The following is a 20,798-nucleotide window of genomic DNA, read 5'->3' on the forward strand; positions in this document are numbered from 1 at the left end:
CAGCGGGGAGCCGGTCGGAGGTAAGTAACACACACAGCGATGTCGCTTAGTGTGACAGGCCCTTTAGCGATGCACCAGCAATCCTGACCGGGTCGTATCGCTGGTCAGGATCGCTAAGTGTGACAGGACCTTAAATGTAGACTGCTGAATGGATTCTTGTGTAGCCATGTTGTGGGGCATTGGACAATGGAGGTTTGCTGATCTGCTGATTACCCATTGTATGAATCCAGGCGGCCTCCTGACCCGCAAACAGAGCAGATTGATTAAACCCTGAGACAATGAGGTCCTCCTCATCTCCCTCCCCCTGAGCTGTGGATGATTCCTAGAGGACAGATGTGCTCTATAGAAGGGGGGTCTCCGCTGTTCCCAGAGACAATCTACAGGGTGCCGGCCCTACAGATCTGCTGCGGTGACCATCACTGAACCCTCACAGACGGGACAATCAGGTCACCCGGCCACAAACCTCACCGAGCTCCGTCAGCTTCCTAAGCTCCTCTGTGTGGGTGTCTGCCAAGAGCGGGGTGTAACTGGTGGGGGCAGTCGGCCCTGCAAGACCCAAAGTCCCAGCGTCTGTGATCCCGGTGAGCCAGCGGAGAGGTGAGACTCTGTAATGTGCACCATCTTGTGTGTCTGCTCTATGTGTCACAGTCAGATGATTACAGCCACCCTGTGTAATCCCCCAATCTTGTGTTACCCCCACCCTCTGTAATCCCCAATCCTGTGTAACCCCCCACCCTGTGTTACCCCCACCCTCTGTAATCCCCAATCCTGTGTAACCCCCCACCCTGTTACCCCCACCCTCTGTAATCCCCCCAATCCTGTGTAACCCCCCCACCCTGTGTTACCCCCACCCTCTGTAATCCCCCAATCCTGTGTAACCCCCCCAACCTTTTTTACCCCCACCCTCTGTAACCCCCCAATCCTGTGTAACCCCCCCACCCTGTGTTACCCCCACCCTCTGTAATCCCCCAATCCTGTGTAACCCCCCCACCCTGTGTTACCCCCACCCTATGTAACCCCCCAATCCTGTGTAACCCCCCACCCTGTATTACCCCCACCCTCTGTAATCCCCCAATCCTGTGTAACCCCCCACCCTGTGTTACCCCCACCCTCTGTAACCCCCCAATCCTGTGTAACCCCCCCACCCTGTGTTACCCCCACCCTCTGTAATCCCGCAATCCTGTGTTACCCCCACCCTGTATTGCCTAAGTATTCTGCCCACGGGAAACAAGTGCGGGTGATCAGTGGGATGAGCTCTGCTCCATGGGGTCACACTAAAGACAACCCGGCCAGCAAGAGCCCCCACTACGGCTGGTTTCAGATTTGCGGATGGCAGAGCTGCGGTGACCTGCGTCAAACTCAACATGTTGCATTTTGCTGCGGTCACCGCATCGTCAAAACGATGCATCCGCATGGCCTGCGTACCCAATATTAAAGATAGGTCCGCAGGATGCATGCAGACGGAGGCGGAACTGACATAACAGGGGGAGCGGTGAGGAGAGAACTACAAGTCCCAGCATGTCGAGGCTGTTATCACAGGACATAACAGGAGGAGCGGAGAGGAGAGAACTACAAGTCCCAGCATCTCCAGGCTGTTATCACAGGACATAACAGGAGGAGCGGAGAGGAGAGAACTACAAGTCCCAGCATGTCCAGGCTGTTATCACAGGACATAACAGGGGGAGCAGAGAGGAGAGAACTACAAGTCCCAGCATGTCCAGGCTGTTATCACAGGATAACAGGAGGAGCGGAGAGGAGAGAACTACAAGTCCCAGCATGTCCAGACTGTTATCACAGGACATAACAGGGGGAGCGGAGAGGAGAGAACTACAAGTCCCAGCATGTCCAGGCTGTTATCACAGGACATAACAGGAGGAGCGGAGAGGAGAGAACTACAAGTCCCAGCATGTCCAGGCTGTTATCACAGGACATAACAGGAGGAGAGGAGAGAACTACAAGTCCCAGCATGTCCAGACTGTTATCACAGGACATAACAGGAGGAACGGAGAGGAGAGAACTACAAGTCCCAGCATGTCCAGGCTGTTATCACAGGACATAACAGGAGGAGCGGAGAGGAGAGAACTACAAGTCCCAGCATGTCCAGGCTGTTATCACAGGACATAACAGGAGGAGCGGAGAGGAGAGAACTACAAGTCCCAGCATGTCCAGGCTGTTATCACAGGACATAACAGGAGGAGCGGAGAGGAGAGAACTACAAGTCCCAGCATGTCCAGGCTGTTATCACAGGACATAACAGGAGGAGCGGAGAGGAGAGAACTACAAGTCCCAGCATGTCCAGACTGTTATCACAGGACATAACAGGGGAGCGGTGAGGAGAGAACTACAAGTACCAGCATGTCCAGACTGTTATCACAGGACATAACAGGGGAGCGGTGAGGAGAGAACTACAAGTCCCAGCATGTCCAGACTGTTATCACAGGACATAACAGGGGAGCGGAGAGGAGAGAACTACAAGTCCCAGCATGTCCAGACTGTTATCACAGGACATAACAGGGGGAGCGGTGAGGAGAGAACTACAAGTCCCAGCATGTCCAGACTGTTATCACAGGACATAACAGGAGGAGCGGAGAGGAGAGAACTACAAGTCCCAGCATGTCCAGGCTGTTATCACAGGACATAACAGGGGGAGCAGAGAGGAGAGAACTACAAGTCCCAGCATGTCCAGACTGTTATCACAGGACATAACAGGGGGAGCGGTGAGGAGAGAACTACAAGTCCCAGCATGTCGAGGCTGTTATCACAGGACATAACAGGAGGAGCGGAGAGGAGAGAACTACAAGTCCCAGCATCTCCAGGCTGTTATCACAGGACATAACAGGAGGAGCGGAGAGGAGAGAACTACAAGTCACAGCATGTCCAGGCTGTTATCACAGGACATAACAGGAGGAGCGGAGAGGAGAGAACTACAAGTCCCAGCATGTCCAGACTGTTATCACAGGACATAACAGGAGGAGCGGAGAGGAGAGAACTACAAGTCCCAGCATGTCCAGGCTGTTATCACAGGACATAAAAGGAGGAGCGGAGAGGAGAGAACTACAAGTCCCAGCATGTCCAGGCTGTTATCACAGGATAACAGGAGGAGCGGAGAGGAGAGAACTACAAGTCCCAGCATGTCCAGACTGTTATCACAGGACATAACAGGGGGAGCGGAGAGGAGAGAACTACAAGTCCCAGCATGTCCAGGCTGTTATCACAGGACATAACAGGAGGAGCGGAGAGGAGAGAACTACAAGTCCCAGCATGTCCAGGCTGTTATCACAGGACATAACAGGAGGAGAGGAGAGAACTACAAGTCCCAGCATGTCCAGACTGTTATCACAGGACATAACAGGAGGAACGGAGAGGAGAGAACTACAAGTCCCAGCATGTCCAGGCTGTTATCACAGGACATAACAGGAGGAGCGGAGAGGAGAGAACTACAAGTCCCAGCATGTCCAGGCTGTTATCACAGGACATAACAGGAGGAGCGGAGAGGAGAGAACTACAAGTCCCAGCATGTCCAGGCTGTTATCACAGGACATAACAGGAGGAGCGGAGAGGAGAGAACTACAAGTCCCAGCATGTCCAGGCTGTTATCACAGGACATAACAGGAGGAGCGGAGAGGAGAGAACTACAAGTCCCAGCATGTCCAGACTGTTATCACAGGACATAACAGGGGAGCGGTGAGGAGAGAACTACAAGTACCAGCATGTCCAGACTGTTATCACAGGACATAACAGGGGAGCGGTGAGGAGAGAACTACAAGTCCCAGCATGTCCAGACTGTTATCACAGGACATAACAGGGGAGCGGAGAGGAGAGAACTACAAGTCCCAGCATGTCCAGACTGTTATCACAGGACATAACAGGGGGAGCGGTGAGGAGAGAACTACAAGTCCCAGCATGTCCAGACTGTTATCACAGGACATAACAGGAGGAGCGGAGAGGAGAGAACTACAAGTCCCAGCATGTCCAGGCTGTTATCACAGGACATAACAGGGGGAGCAGAGAGGAGAGAACTACAAGTCCCAGCATGTCCAGACTGTTATCACAGGACATAACAGGGGGAGCGGTGAGGAGAGAACTACAAGTCCCAGCATGTCCAGACTGTTATCACAGGACATAACAGGAGGAGCGGAGAGGAGAGAACTAAAAGTCCCAGCATGTCCAGGCAGTTATCACAGGACATAACAGGAGGAGCGGAGAGGAGAGAACTACAAGTCCCAGCATGTCCAGGCTGTTATCACAGGACATAACAGGAGGAGCGGAGAGGAGAGAACTACAAGTCCCAGCATGTCCAGACTGTTATCACAGGACATAACAGGGGAGCGGTGAGGAGAGAACTACAAGTCCCAGCATGTCCAGACTGTTATCACAGGACATAACAGGGGAGCGGTGAGGAGAGAACTACAAGTCCCAGCATGTCCAGACTGTTATCACAGGACATAACAGGGGAGCGGAGAGGAGAGAACTACAAGTACCAGCATGTCCAGACTGTTATCACAGGACATAACAGGGGAGCGGAGAGGAGAGAACTACAAGTCCCAGCATGTCCAGACTGTTATCACAGGACATAACAGGGGAGCGGAAAGGAGAGAACTACAAGTACCACCATGTCCAGGCTGTTATCACAGGACATAACAGGGGGAGCGGTGAGGAGAGAACTACAAGTCCCAGCATGTCCAGGCTGTTATCACAGGACACAACAGGAGGAGCGGTGAGGAGAGAACTACAAGTCCCAGCATGTCCAGGCTGTTATCACAGGACATAACAGGGGAGCGGTGAGGAGAGAACTACAAGTCCCAGCATGTCCAGGCTGTTATCACAGGACATAACAGGAGGAGCGGTGAGGAGAGAACTACAAGTCCCAGCATGTCCAGGCTGTTATCACAGGATAACAGGAGGAGCGGAGAGGAGAGAACTACAAGTCCCAGCATGTCCAGACTGTTATCACAGGACATAACAGGGGGAGCGGAGAGGAGAGAACTACAAGTCCCAGCATGTCCAGGCTGTTATCACAGGACATAACAGGAGGAGCGGAGAGGAGAGAACTACAAGTCCCAGCATGTCCAGGTTGTTATCACAGGACATAACAGGAGGAGAGGAGAGAACTACAAGTCCCAGCATGTCCAGACTGTTATCACAGGACATAACAGGAGGAACGGAGAGGAGAGAACTACAAGTCCCAGCATGTCCAGGCTGTTATCACAGGACATAACAGGAGGAGCGGAGAGGAGAGAACTACAAGTCCCAGCATGTCCAGGCTGTTATCACAGGACATAACAGGAGGAGCGGAGAGGAGAGAACTACAAGTCCCAGCATGTCCAGGCTGTTATCACAGGACATAACAGGAGGAGCGGAGAGGAGAGAACTACAAGTCCCAGCATGTCCAGGCTGTTATCACAGGACATAACAGGAGGAGCAGAGAGGAGAGAACTACAAGTCCCAGCATGTCCAGACTGTTATCACAGGACATAACAGGGGAGCGGTGAGGAGAGAACTACAAGTCCCAGCATGTCCAGACTGTTATCACAGGACATAACAGGGGAGCGGTGAGGAGAGAACTACAAGTCCCAGCATGTCCAGACTGTTATCACAGGACATAACAGGGGAGCGGTGAGGAGAGAACTACAAGTCCCAGCATGTCCAGACTGTTATCACAGGACATAACAGGGGGAGCGGTGAGGAGAGAACTACAAGTCCCAGCATGTCCAGACTGTTATCACAGGACATAACAGGAGGAGCGGAGAGGAGAGAACTACAAGTCCCAGCATGTCCAGGCTGTTATCACAGGACATAACAGGGGGAGCAGAGAGGAGAGAACTACAAGTCCCAGCATGTCCAGACTGTTATCACAGGACATAACAGGGGGAGCGGTGAGGAGAGAACTACAAGTCCCAGCATGTCCAGACTGTTATCACAGGACATAACAGGAGGAGCGGAGAGGAGAGAACTAAAAGTCCCAGCATGTCCAGGCAGTTATCACAGGACATAACAGGAGGAGCGGAGAGGAGAGAACTACAAGTCCCAGCATGTCCAGGCTGTTATCACAGGACATAACAGGAGGAGCGGAGAGGAGAGAACTACAAGTCCCAGCATGTCCAGACTGTTATCACAGGACATAACAGGGGAGCGGTGAGGAGAGAACTACAAGTCCCAGCATGTCCAGACTGTTATCACAGGACATAACAGGGGAGCGGTGAGGAGAGAACTACAAGTCCCAGCATGTCCAGACTGTTATCACAGGACATAACAGGGGAGCGGAGAGGAGAGAACTACAAGTACCAGCATGTCCAGACTGTTATCACAGGACATAACAGGGGAGCGGAGAGGAGAGAACTACAAGTCCCAGCATGTCCAGACTGTTATCACAGGACATAACAGGGGAGCGGAAAGGAGAGAACTACAAGTACCACCATGTCCAGGCTGTTATCACAGGACATAACAGGGGGAGCGGTGAGGAGAGAACTACAAGTCCCAGCATGTCCAGGCTGTTATCACAGGACACAACAGGAGGAGCGGTGAGGAGAGAACTACAAGTCCCAGCATGTCCAGGCTGTTATCACAGGACATAACAGGGGAGCGGTGAGGAGAGAACTACAAGTCCCAGCATGTCCAGGCTGTTATCACAGGACATAACAGGAGGAGTGGTGAGGAGAGAACTACAAGTCCCAGCATGTCCAGGCTGTTATCACAGGACATAACAGGGGAGCGGTGAGGAGGGAACTACAAGTCCCAGCATGTCCAGGCTGTTATCACAGGACATAACAGGAGGAGCGGTGAGGTGAGAACTACAAGTCCCAGCATGTCCAGACTTGTTATCACAGGACATAACAGGGGAGCGGAGAGGAGAGAACTACAAGTCCCAGCATGTCCAGACTGTTATCACAGGACATAACAGGAGGAGCGGAGAGGAGAGAACTACAAGTCCCAGCATGTCCAGACTGTTATCACAGGACATAACAGGGGAGCGGTGAGGAGAGAACTACAAGTCCCAGCATGTCCAGACTGTTATCACAGGACATAACAGGGGAGCGGAGAGGAGAGAACTACAAGTCCCAGCATGTCCAGACTGTTATCACAGGACATAACAGGGGAGCGGAGAGGAGAGAACTACAAGTCCCAGCATGTCCAGGCTGTTATCACAGGACATAACAGGGGGAGCTGAGAGGAGAGAACTACAAGTCCCAGCATGTCCAGACTGTTATCACAAGACATAACAGGCGAGCGGTGAGGAGAGAACTACAAGTCCCAGCATGTCCAGGCTGTTATCACAGGACATAACAGGGGGAGCGGAGAGGAGAGAACTACAAGTCCCAGCATGTCCAGACTGTTATCACAGGACATAACAGGAGGAGCAGTGATGAGAGAACTACAAGTCCCAGCATGTCCAGGCTGTTATCACAGGACATAACAGGGGGAGCGGAGAGGAGAGAACTACAAGTCCCAGCATGTCCAGACTGTTATCACAGGACATAACAGGAGGAGCGGTGAGGAGAGAACTACAAGTCCCAGCATGTCCAGGCTGTTATCACAGGACATAACAGGGGGAGCGGAGAGGAGAGAACTACAAGTCCCAGCATGTCCAGACTGTTATCACAGGACATAACAGGAGGAGCGGTGAGGAGAGAACTACAAGTCCCAGCATGTCCAGACTGTTATCACAGGACATAACAGGGGAGCAGAGAGGAGAGAACTACAATTCCCAGCATGTCCAGACTGTTATCACAGGACATAACAGGGGAGCGGAGAGGAGAGAACTACAAGTACCAGCATGTCCAGGCTGTTATCACAGGACATAACAGGGGGAGCGGTGAGGAGAGAACTACAAGTCCCAGCATGTCCAGGCTGTTATCACAGCACACAACAGGAGGAGCGGTGAGGAGAGAACTACAAGTCCCAGCATGTCCAGGCTGTTATCACAGGACATAACAGGAGAGCGGTGAGGAGAGAACTACAAGTACCAGCATGTCCAGACTGTTATCACAGGACATAACAGGGGAGCAGAGAGGAGAGAACTACAATTCCCAGCATGTCCAGACTGTTATCACAGGACATAACAGGGGAGCGGAGAGGAGAGAACTACAAGTACCAGCATGTCCAGGCTGTTATCACAGGACATAACAGGGGGAGCGGTGAGGAGAGAACTACAAGTCCCAGCATGTCCAGGCTGTTATCACAGCACACAACAGGAGGAGCGGTGAGGAGAGAACTACAAGTCCCAGCATGTCCAGGCTGTTATCACAGGACATAACAGGAGAGCGGTGAGGAGAGAACTACAAGTCCCAGCATGTCCAGGCTGTTATCACAGGACATAACAGGAGGAGCGGTGAGGAGAGAACTACAAGTCCCAGCATGTCCAGACTGTTATCACAGGACATAACAGGAGGAGCGGTGAGGAGAGAACTACAAGTCCCAGCATGTCCAGGCTATTATCACAGGACATAACAGGGAAGCGGTGAGGAGGGAACTACAAGTCCCAGCATGTCCAGGCTGTTATCACAGGACATAACAGGAGGAGCGGTGAGGAGAGAACTACAAGTCCCAGCATGTCCAGGCTGTTATCATAGGACATAACAGGGGGAGTGGTGAGGAGAGAACTACAAGTCCCAGCATGTCCAGGCTGTTATCACAGGACATAACAGGGGAGCGGTGAGGAGAGAACTACAAGTCCCAGCATGTCCAGGCTGTTATCACAGGACATAACAGGGGGAGCGGTGAGGAGAGAACTACAAGTCCCAGCATGTCCAGGCTGTTATCACAGCACACAACAGGAGGAGCGGTGAGGAGAGAACTACAAGTCCCAGCATGTCCAGGCTGTTATCACAGCACACAACAGGAGGAGCGGTGAGGAGAGAACTACAAGTCCCAGCATGTCCAGGCTGTTATCACAGGACATAACAGGAGGAGCGGTGAGGAGAGAACTACAAGTCCCAGCATGTCCAGACTGTTATCACAGGACATAACAGGAGGAGCGGTGAGGAGAGAACTACAAGTCCCAGCATGTCCAGGCTGTTATCACAGGACATAACAGGGAAGCGGTGAGGAGGGAACTACAAGTCCCAGCATGTCCAGGCTGTTATCACAGGACATAACAGGAGGAGCGGTGAGGTGAGAACTACAAGTCCCAGCATGTCCAGGCTGTTATCACAGGACATAACAGGGGGAGTGGTGAGGAGAGAACTACAAGTCCCAGCATGTCCAGGCTGTTATCACAGGACATAACAGGGGAGCGGTGAGGAGAGAACTACAAGTCCCAGCATGTCCAGGCTGTTATCACAGGACATAACAGGGGAGCATTGAGGAGCGAACTACAAGTCCCAGCATGTCCAGGCTGTCATCACAGGACATAATAGGAGGAGCGGTGAGGTGAGAACTACAAGTCCCAGCATGTCCAGGCTGTTATCACAGGACATAACAGGAGGAGCAGTGAGGAGAGAACTACAAGTCCCAGCATGTCCAGACTGTTATCACAGGACATAACAGGGGAGCGGTGAGGAGAGAACTACAAGTCCCAGCATGTCCTGACTGTTATCACAGGACATAACAGGGGAGTGGAGAGAACTACAAGTCCCAGCATGTCCAGACTGTTATCACAGGACATAACAGGGGGAGCGGTGAGGAGAGAACTACAAGTCCCAGCATGTACAGACTGTTATCACAGGACATAACAGGGGAGCGGTGAGGAGAGAACTACAAGTCCCAGCATGTCCAGGCTGTTATCACAGGACATAACAGGAGGAGCGGTGAGGAGAGAACTACAAGTCCCAGCATGTCCAGACTGTTATCACAGGACATAACAGGGGAGCGGTGAGGAGAGAACTACAAGTCCCAGCATGTCCAGGCTGTTATCACAGGACATAACAGGAGGAGCAGTGAGGAGAGAACTACAAGTCCCAGCATGTCCAGACTGTTATCACAGGACATAACAGGGGAGCGGTGAGGAGAGAACTACAAGTCCCAGCATGTCCAGACTGTTATCACAGGACATAACAGGGGAGTGGAGAGAACTACAAGTCCCAGCATGTCCAGGCTGTTATCACAGGACATAACAGGGGGAGCGGTGAGGAGAGAACTACAAGTCCCAGCATGTCCAGACTGTTATCACAGGACATAACAGGGGGAGCGGAGAGGAGAGAACTACAAGTCCCAGCATGTCCAGGCTGTTATCACAGGACATAACAGGAGGAGCGGAGAGGAGAGAACTACAAGTCCCAGCATGTCCAGGTTGTTATCACAGGACATAACAGGAGGAGAGGAGAGAACTACAAGTCCCAGCATGTCCAGACTGTTATCACAGGACATAACAGGAGGAACGGAGAGGAGAGAACTACAAGTCCCAGCATGTCCAGGCTGTTATCACAGGACATAACAGGAGGAGCGGAGAGGAGAGAACTACAAGTCCCAGCATGTCCAGGCTGTTATCACAGGACATAACAGGAGGAGCGGAGAGGAGAGAACTACAAGTCCCAGCATGTCCAGGCTGTTATCACAGGACATAACAGGAGGAGCGGAGAGGAGAGAACTACAAGTCCCAGCATGTCCAGGCTGTTATCACAGGACATAACAGGAGGAGCAGAGAGGAGAGAACTACAAGTCCCAGCATGTCCAGACTGTTATCACAGGACATAACAGGGGAGCGGTGAGGAGAGAACTACAAGTCCCAGCATGTCCAGACTGTTATCACAGGACATAACAGGGGAGCGGTGAGGAGAGAACTACAAGTCCCAGCATGTCCAGACTGTTATCACAGGACATAACAGGGGAGCGGTGAGGAGAGAACTACAAGTCCCAGCATGTCCAGACTGTTATCACAGGACATAACAGGGGGAGCGGTGAGGAGAGAACTACAAGTCCCAGCATGTCCAGACTGTTATCACAGGACATAACAGGAGGAGCGGAGAGGAGAGAACTACAAGTCCCAGCATGTCCAGGCTGTTATCACAGGACATAACAGGGGGAGCAGAGAGGAGAGAACTACAAGTCCCAGCATGTCCAGACTGTTATCACAGGACATAACAGGGGGAGCGGTGAGGAGAGAACTACAAGTCCCAGCATGTCCAGACTGTTATCACAGGACATAACAGGAGGAGCGGAGAGGAGAGAACTAAAAGTCCCAGCATGTCCAGGCAGTTATCACAGGACATAACAGGAGGAGCGGAGAGGAGAGAACTACAAGTCCCAGCATGTCCAGGCTGTTATCACAGGACATAACAGGAGGAGCGGAGAGGAGAGAACTACAAGTCCCAGCATGTCCAGACTGTTATCACAGGACATAACAGGGGAGCGGTGAGGAGAGAACTACAAGTCCCAGCATGTCCAGACTGTTATCACAGGACATAACAGGGGAGCGGTGAGGAGAGAACTACAAGTCCCAGCATGTCCAGACTGTTATCACAGGACATAACAGGGGAGCGGAGAGGAGAGAACTACAAGTACCAGCATGTCCAGACTGTTATCACAGGACATAACAGGGGAGCGGAGAGGAGAGAACTACAAGTCCCAGCATGTCCAGACTGTTATCACAGGACATAACAGGGGAGCGGAAAGGAGAGAACTACAAGTACCACCATGTCCAGGCTGTTATCACAGGACATAACAGGGGGAGCGGTGAGGAGAGAACTACAAGTCCCAGCATGTCCAGGCTGTTATCACAGGACACAACAGGAGGAGCGGTGAGGAGAGAACTACAAGTCCCAGCATGTCCAGGCTGTTATCACAGGACATAACAGGGGAGCGGTGAGGAGAGAACTACAAGTCCCAGCATGTCCAGGCTGTTATCACAGGACATAACAGGAGGAGTGGTGAGGAGAGAACTACAAGTCCCAGCATGTCCAGGCTGTTATCACAGGACATAACAGGGGAGCGGTGAGGAGGGAACTACAAGTCCCAGCATGTCCAGGCTGTTATCACAGGACATAACAGGAGGAGCGGTGAGGTGAGAACTACAAGTCCCAGCATGTCCAGACTTGTTATCACAGGACATAACAGGGGAGCGGAGAGGAGAGAACTACAAGTCCCAGCATGTCCAGACTGTTATCACAGGACATAACAGGAGGAGCGGAGAGGAGAGAACTACAAGTCCCAGCATGTCCAGACTGTTATCACAGGACATAACAGGGGAGCGGTGAGGAGAGAACTACAAGTCCCAGCATGTCCAGACTGTTATCACAGGACATAACAGGGGAGCGGAGAGGAGAGAACTACAAGTCCCAGCATGTCCAGACTGTTATCACAGGACATAACAGGGGAGCGGAGAGGAGAGAACTACAAGTCCCAGCATGTCCAGGCTGTTATCACAGGACATAACAGGGGGAGCTGAGAGGAGAGAACTACAAGTCCCAGCATGTCCAGACTGTTATCACAAGACATAACAGGCGAGCGGTGAGGAGAGAACTACAAGTCCCAGCATGTCCAGGCTGTTATCACAGGACATAACAGGGGGAGCGGAGAGGAGAGAACTACAAGTCCCAGCATGTCCAGACTGTTATCACAGGACATAACAGGAGGAGCAGTGATGAGAGAACTACAAGTCCCAGCATGTCCAGGCTGTTATCACAGGACATAACAGGGGGAGCGGAGAGGAGAGAACTACAAGTCCCAGCATGTCCAGACTGTTATCACAGGACATAACAGGAGGAGCGGTGAGGAGAGAACTACAAGTCCCAGCATGTCCAGGCTGTTATCACAGGACATAACAGGGGGAGCGGAGAGGAGAGAACTACAAGTCCCAGCATGTCCAGACTGTTATCACAGGACATAACAGGAGGAGCGGTGAGGAGAGAACTACAAGTCCCAGCATGTCCAGACTGTTATCACAGGACATAACAGGGGAGCAGAGAGGAGAGAACTACAATTCCCAGCATGTCCAGACTGTTATCACAGGACATAACAGGGGAGCGGAGAGGAGAGAACTACAAGTACCAGCATGTCCAGGCTGTTATCACAGGACATAACAGGGGGAGCGGTGAGGAGAGAACTACAAGTCCCAGCATGTCCAGGCTGTTATCACAGCACACAACAGGAGGAGCGGTGAGGAGAGAACTACAAGTCCCAGCATGTCCAGGCTGTTATCACAGGACATAACAGGAGAGCGGTGAGGAGAGAACTACAAGTACCAGCATGTCCAGACTGTTATCACAGGACATAACAGGGGAGCAGAGAGGAGAGAACTACAATTCCCAGCATGTCCAGACTGTTATCACAGGACATAACAGGGGAGCGGAGAGGAGAGAACTACAAGTACCAGCATGTCCAGGCTGTTATCACAGGACATAACAGGGGGAGCGGTGAGGAGAGAACTACAAGTCCCAGCATGTCCAGGCTGTTATCACAGCACACAACAGGAGGAGCGGTGAGGAGAGAACTACAAGTCCCAGCATGTCCAGGCTGTTATCACAGGACATAACAGGAGAGCGGTGAGGAGAGAACTACAAGTCCCAGCATGTCCAGGCTGTTATCACAGGACATAACAGGAGGAGCGGTGAGGAGAGAACTACAAGTCCCAGCATGTCCAGACTGTTATCACAGGACATAACAGGAGGAGCGGTGAGGAGAGAACTACAAGTCCCAGCATGTCCAGGCTATTATCACAGGACATAACAGGGAAGCGGTGAGGAGGGAACTACAAGTCCCAGCATGTCCAGGCTGTTATCACAGGACATAACAGGAGGAGCGGTGAGGAGAGAACTACAAGTCCCAGCATGTCCAGGCTGTTATCATAGGACATAACAGGGGGAGTGGTGAGGAGAGAACTACAAGTCCCAGCATGTCCAGGCTGTTATCACAGGACATAACAGGGGAGCGGTGAGGAGAGAACTACAAGTCCCAGCATGTCCAGGCTGTTATCACAGGACATAACAGGGGGAGCGGTGAGGAGAGAACTACAAGTCCCAGCATGTCCAGGCTGTTATCACAGCACACAACAGGAGGAGCGGTGAGGAGAGAACTACAAGTCCCAGCATGTCCAGGCTGTTATCACAGCACACAACAGGAGGAGCGGTGAGGAGAGAACTACAAGTCCCAGCATGTCCAGGCTGTTATCACAGGACATAACAGGAGGAGCGGTGAGGAGAGAACTACAAGTCCCAGCATGTCCAGACTGTTATCACAGGACATAACAGGAGGAGCGGTGAGGAGAGAACTACAAGTCCCAGCATGTCCAGGCTGTTATCACAGGACATAACAGGGAAGCGGTGAGGAGGGAACTACAAGTCCCAGCATGTCCAGGCTGTTATCACAGGACATAACAGGAGGAGCGGTGAGGTGAGAACTACAAGTCCCAGCATGTCCAGGCTGTTATCACAGGACATAACAGGGGGAGTGGTGAGGAGAGAACTACAAGTCCCAGCATGTCCAGGCTGTTATCACAGGACATAACAGGGGAGCGGTGAGGAGAGAACTACAAGTCCCAGCATGTCCAGGCTGTTATCACAGGACATAACAGGGGAGCATTGAGGAGCGAACTACAAGTCCCAGCATGTCCAGGCTGTCATCACAGGACATAATAGGAGGAGCGGTGAGGTGAGAACTACAAGTCCCAGCATGTCCAGGCTGTTATCACAGGACATAACAGGAGGAGCAGTGAGGAGAGAACTACAAGTCCCAGCATGTCCAGACTGTTATCACAGGACATAACAGGGGAGCGGTGAGGAGAGAACTACAAGTCCCAGCATGTCCTGACTGTTATCACAGGACATAACAGGGGAGTGGAGAGAACTACAAGTCCCAGCATGTCCAGACTGTTATCACAGGACATAACAGGGGGAGCGGTGAGGAGAGAACTACAAGTCCCAGCATGTACAGACTGTTATCACAGGACATAACAGGGGAGCGGTGAGGAGAGAACTACAAGTCCCAGCATGTCCAGGCTGTTATCACAGGACATAACAGGAGGAGCGGTGAGGAGAGAACTACAAGTCCCAGCATGTCCAGACTGTTATCACAGGACATAACAGGGGAGCGGTGAGGAGAGAACTACAAGTCCCAGCATGTCCAGGCTGTTATCACAGGACATAACAGGAGGAGCAGTGAGGAGAGAACTACAAGTCCCAGCATGTCCAGACTGTTATCACAGGACATAACAGGGGAGCGGTGAGGAGAGAACTACAAGTCCCAGCATGTCCAGACTGTTATCACAGGACATAACAGGGGAGTGGAGAGAACTACAAGTCCCAGCATGTCCAGGCTGTTATCACAGGACATAACAGGGGGAGCGGTGAGGAGAGAACTACAAGTCCCAGCATGTCCAGACTGTTATCACAGGACATAACAGGGGAGTGGAGAGAACTACAAGTCCCAGCATGTCCAGACTGTTATCACAGGACATAACAGGGGAGCAGAGAGGAGGGAACTACAAGTCCCAGCATGTCCAGGCTGTTATCACAGGACATAACAGGTGGAGCGGTCAGGAGAGAACTACAAGTCCCAGCATGTGCAGGCTGTTATCACAGGACATAACAGGAGGAGCGGTGAGGAGAGAACTACAAGTCCCAGCATGTCCAGACTGTTATCACAGGACATAACAGGGGAGCGGAGAGGAGAGAACTACAAGTCCCAGCATGTCCAGACTGTTATCACAGGACATAACAGGGGAGCGGTGAGGAGAGAAATACAAGTCCCAGCATGTCCAGACTGTTATCACAGGACATAACAGGAGGAGCGGAGAGGAGAGAACTACAAGTCCCAGCATGTCCAGGCTGTTATCACAGGACATAACAGAGGAGCGGTGAGGTGAGAACTACAAGTCCCAGCATGTCCAGACTGTTATCACAGGACATAACAGAGGAGCGGTGAGGTGAGAACTACAAGTCCCAGCATGTCCAGACTGTTATCACAGGACATAACAGGGGAGCGGTGAGGAGAGAACTACAAGTCCCAGCATGTCCAGACTGTTATCACAGGACATAACAGGAGGAGCGGTGAGTAGAGAACTACAAGTCCCAGCATGTCCAGACTGTTATCACAGGACATAACAGGGGAGCGGTGAGGAGAGAACTACAAGTCCCAGCATGTCCAGACTGTTATCACAGGACATAACAGGAGGAGCGGTGAGGAGAGAACTACAAGTCCCAGCATGTCCAGGCTGTTATCACAGGACATAACAGGGGAGCGGTGAGGAGGGAACTACAAGTCCCAGCATGTCCAGGCTGTTTATCACAGGACATAACAGGGGAGCGGTGAGGAGGGAACTACAAGTCCCAGCATGTCCAGGCTGTTTATCACAGGACATAACAGGAGGAGCGGAGAGGAGAGAACTACAAGTCCCAGCATGTCCAGGCTGTTATCACAGGACATAACAGGGGAGCGGTGAGGAGGGAACTACAAGTCCCAGCATGTCCAGACTGTTATCACAGGACATAACAGGAGGAGCGGTGAGGAGAGAACTACAAGTCCCAGCATGTCCAGACTGTTATCACAGGACATAACAGGAGGAGCGGTGAGGAGAGAACTACAAGTCCCAGCATGTCCAGGCTGTTTATCACAGGACATAACAGGAGGAGCGGAGAGGAGAGAACTACAAGTCCCAGCATGTCCAGGCTGTTATCACAGGACATAACAGGGGAGCGGTGAGGAGGGAACTACAAGTCCCAGCATGTCCAGACTGTTATCACAGGACATAACAGGAGGAGCGGTGAGGAGAGAACTACAAGTCCCAGCATGTCCAGACTGTTATCACAGGACATAACAGGAGGAGCGGAGAGGAGAGAACTACAACTCCCAGCATGTCCAGGCTGTTATCACAGGACATAACAGGGGAGCGGTGAGGAGGGAACTACAAGTCCCAGCATGTCCAGGCTGTTATCACAGGACATAACAGGGGAGCGGTGAGGAGGGAACTACAACTCCCAGCATGTCCAGGCTGTTATCACAGGACATAACAGGAGGAGCGGTGAGGAGAGAACTACAAGTCCCAGCATGTCCAGGCTGTTATCACAGGACATAACAGGGGAGCGGTGAGGAGGGAACTACAAGTCCCAGCATGTCCAGGCTGTTTATCACAGGACATAACAGGAGGAGCGGAGAGGAGAGAACTACAAGTCCCAGCATGTCCAGGCTGTTATCACAGGACATAACAGGGGAGCGGTGAGGAGAGAACTACAAGTCCCAGTATGTCCAGGCTGTTATCACAGGACATAACAGGGGAGCGGTGAGGAGAGAACTACAAGTCCCAGGAATTCGCTGCTGGAGAAGACACTGGTATCTGTCCTGATATCTCCATGGAAACCGACCCTCACGTCACGTGACCATCAGCTGTTTCTATTACTGAGCTCCGCCCACCCATGTGACTTGACACATGACCAGAAAACATCACGTGACTTTTATACAGACCTCCGCCCTTCACGTTATCACAGGTCATTCCCCAGCGTCGTACATTATGTATGTAGAGTGCGGTGTGGTGGGGCGGGGGCCGGGGTGTGATGTGGAGAGTGCGGTGTGATGGGGCGGGAGCCGGGGTGTGATGTGGAGAGTGCGGTGTGATGGGGCGGGGGCCGGGGTGTGATGTGGAGAGTGCGGTGTGGTGGGGCGGGGGCCGGGGTGTGATGGGGAGAGTGCGGTGTGATGGGGCGGGGGCCGGGGTGTGATGTGGAGAGTGCGGTGTGGTGGGGCGGGGGCCGGGGTGTGATGTGGAGAGTGCGGTGTGGTGGGGCGGGGGCCGGGGTGTGATGTGGAGAGTGCGGTGTGGTGGGGCGGGGGCCGGGGTGTGATGGGGAGAGTGCGGTGTGATGGGGCGGGGGCCGGGGTGTGATGTGGAGAGTGCGGTGTGATGGGGCGGGGGCCGGGGTGTGATGTGGAGAGTGCGGTGTCATGGGGCGGGGGCCGGGGTGTGATGTGGAGAGTGCGGTGTGGTGGGGCGGGGGCCGGGGTGTGATGTGGAGAGTGCGGTGTGGTGGGGCGGGGGCCGGGGTGTGATGGGGAGAGTGCGGTGTGATGGGGCGGGGGCCGGGGTGTGATGTGGAGAGTGCGGTGTGATGGGGCGGGGGCCGGGGTGTGATGTGGAGAGTGCGGTGTGATGGGGCGGGGGCCGGGGTGTGATGTGGAGAGTGCGGCGGGATGGGGCGGGGGCCGGGGTGTGATGGGGAGAGTGCGGCGTGATGGGGCGGGGGCCGGGGTGTGATGTGGAGAGTGCGGCGTGATGGGGCGGGGGCCGGGGTGTGATGTGGAGAGTGCGGTGTGATGGGGCGGGGGCCGGGGTGTGATGTGGAGAGTGCGGTGTGATGGGGCGGGGGCCGGGGTGTGATGTGGAGAGTGCGGTGTGATGGGGCGGGGGCCGGGGTGTGATGTGGAGAGTGCGGTGTGATGGGGCGGGAGCCGGGGTGTAATGTGGAGAGTGCGGTGTGATGGGGAAGGAGCCGGGGTGTGATGTGGAGAGTGCGGTGTGATGGGGCGGGAGTCGGGGTTTGATGTGGAGAGTGCGGTGTGGTGGGGCTAGTGCCGGGGTGTGATGTGGAGAGTGCGGCGGGATGGGGTGGGTGCCGGGGTGTGATGTGTAGAGTGCGGTGTGATGTGGAGAGTGCGGTGTGATGGGTCGGGAGCCCGGGTGTGATGTGGAGAGTGCGGTGTGATGGGGCGGAAGCCGGGGTGTGATGTGGAGAGTGCGGTGTGATGGGGCGGGAACCGGTGTGTGATGTGGAGAGTGCGGTGTGATGGGGCGGGAGCCGGGGTGTGATGTGGAGAGTGCGGTGTGATGGGGCGGGAGCCGGGGTGTGATGTGGAGAGTGCGGTGTGATGGGGCGGGGGCCGGGGTGTGATGGGGAGAGTGCGGTGTGATGGGGCGGGGGCCGGGGTGTGATGTGGAGAGTGCGGCGGGATGGGGTGGGGGCCGGGGTGTGATGGGGAGAGTGCGGTGTGATGGGGCGGGGGCCGGGGTGTGATGTGGAGAGTGCGGTGTGATGGGGCGGGGGCCGGGGTGTGATGTGGAGAGTGCGGTGTGATGGGGCGGGGGCCGGGGTGTGATGTGGAGAGTGCGGTGTGATGGGGCGGGGGCCGGGGTGTGATGTGGAGAGTGCGGTGTGATGGGGCGGGGGCCGGGGTGTGATGTGGAGAGTGCGGCGTGATGGGGCGGGGTGTGATGTGGAGAGTGCGGTGTGATGGGGCGGGAGCCGGGGTGTGATGTGGAGAGTGCGGTGTGATGGGGCGGGAGCCGGGGTGTAATGTGGAGAGTGCGGTGTGATGGGGCAGGAGCCGGGGCGTGATGTGGAGAGTGCGGTGTGATGGGGCGGGAGTCAGGGTTTGATGTGGAGAGTGCGGTGTGGTGGGGTGGGGGCCGGGGTGTGATGTGTAGAGTGCGGTGTGATGTGGAGAGTGCGGTGTGATGGGTCGGGAGCCCGGGTGTGATGTGGAGAGTGCGGTGTGATGGGGCGGAAGCCGGGGTGTGATGTGGAGAGTGCGGTGTGATGGGGCGGGAACCGGTGTGTGATGTGGAGAGTGCGGTGTGATGGGGCGGGAGCCGGGGTGTGATGTGGAGAGTGCGGTGTGATGGGGCGGGAGCCGGGGTGTGATGTGGAGAGTGCGGTGTGATGGGGCGGGAGCCGGGGTGTGATGTGGAGAGTGCGGTGTGATGGGGCGGGAGCCGTGGTGTGATGTGGAGAGTGCGGTGTGATGGGGTTGGAGCCGGGGTGTGATGTGGAGAGTGCGGTGTGATGGGGCGGGAGCCGTGGTGTGATGTAGAGAGTGCGGTGTGATGGGGCGGGTGCCGGGGTGTGATGTGGAGAGTGCGGTGTGATGGGGCGGGAGCCGTGGTGTGATGTAGAGAGTGCGGTGTGATGGGGTTGGAGCCGGGGTGTGATGTGGAGAGTGCGGTGTGATGGGGCGGGTGCCGGGGTGTGATGTGGAGAGTGCGGTGTGATGGGGCGGGAGCCGGGGTTTGATGTGGAGAGTGCGGTGTGATGGGGTGGGGGCCGGGGTGTGATGTGGAGAGTGCGGTGTGATGTGGCGGGAGTCGGGGTGTGATGTGGAGAGTGCGGTGTGATGGGGCGGGGGCCGGGGTGTGATGTGGTGTGGGCCGGGGTGTGATGTGGAGAGTGCGGTGTGATGAGGCAGGAGTCGGGGTGTGATGTGGAGAGTGCGGTGTCATGGGGCGGGAGGCGGGGTGTGATGTGGAGAGTGCGGTGTGATGGGGAGGGGGCCGGGGTGTGATATGGAGAGTGCGCTGTGATGGGGTAGGAGCCGGGGTGTGATATGGAGAGTGCGGTGTGGTGGGGCGGGAGCCGGGGTGTGATGTGGAGAGTGCCGTGTGATGGGGCGGGAGCCGGGGTGCGATGTGTAGAGTGCGGTATGATGGGGCGGGAGCCGGGGTGTGATGTGTAGAGTGCGGTGTGATGGGGCGGGGGCCGGGGTGTGATGTGTAGAGTGCGGTGTGATGGGGCGGGGGCCGGGGTGTGATGTGGAGAGTGCTGTGTGATGGGGCGGGGGCCGGGGTGTGATGGGGCGGGAGCCGGGGTGTGATGGGGCGGGTGCCGGGGTGTGATGTGGAGAGTGCGGTGTGGTGGGTCGGGAGCCGGGGTGTGATGTGGAGAGTGCTGTGTGGTGGGGCGGGAGCCGGGGCGTGATGTGGAGAGTGCGGTGTGATGAGGCGGGAGCCGGGGTGTAATGTGGAGAGTGCGGTGTGATGGGGAAGGAGCCGGGGTGTGTTGTGGAGAGTGCGGTGTGATGGGGCGGGAGCCGGGGTTTGATGTGGAGAGTGCGGTGTGGTGGGGCTAGTGCCGAGGTGTGATGTGGAGAGTGCGGCGGGATGGGGTGGGGGCCGGGGTGTGATGTGGAGAGTGCGGTGTGATGGGGCGGGAGCCGGGGCGTGA

At 54.8% G+C, this 20,798-nt stretch overlaps 1 protein-coding gene across 4 annotated transcripts in view; it reads left to right on the top strand.

The window, feature by feature from the left end:
* The first annotated feature begins 343 nt into the window (after nucleotides 1-343).
* Nucleotides 344-20,798, top strand: part of LOC141091581 (uncharacterized) — a 42,869-nt gene continuing 22,414 nt past the window's right edge. Inside the window, exon 1 of one of the 4 annotated variants that reach the window (XM_073577242.1) lies at nucleotides 344-597. The gene's annotated coding sequence lies outside the window, so the exon portion shown is untranslated. Of the gene's footprint in view, nucleotides 598-17,097; nucleotides 17,380-20,798 lie in introns of those variants that run through there. The other 3 variants (XM_073577241.1, XM_073577239.1, XM_073577240.1) reach the window with 3 other exon arrangements.

The sequence above is a fragment of the Dendrobates tinctorius genome, unplaced genomic scaffold, assembly GCF_039654945.1.
Source record: "Dendrobates tinctorius isolate UK_male_01 unplaced genomic scaffold, ASM3965494v1 ptg000055l, whole genome shotgun sequence".
NCBI lineage: Eukaryota > Metazoa > Chordata > Amphibia > Anura > Dendrobatidae > Dendrobates > Dendrobates tinctorius.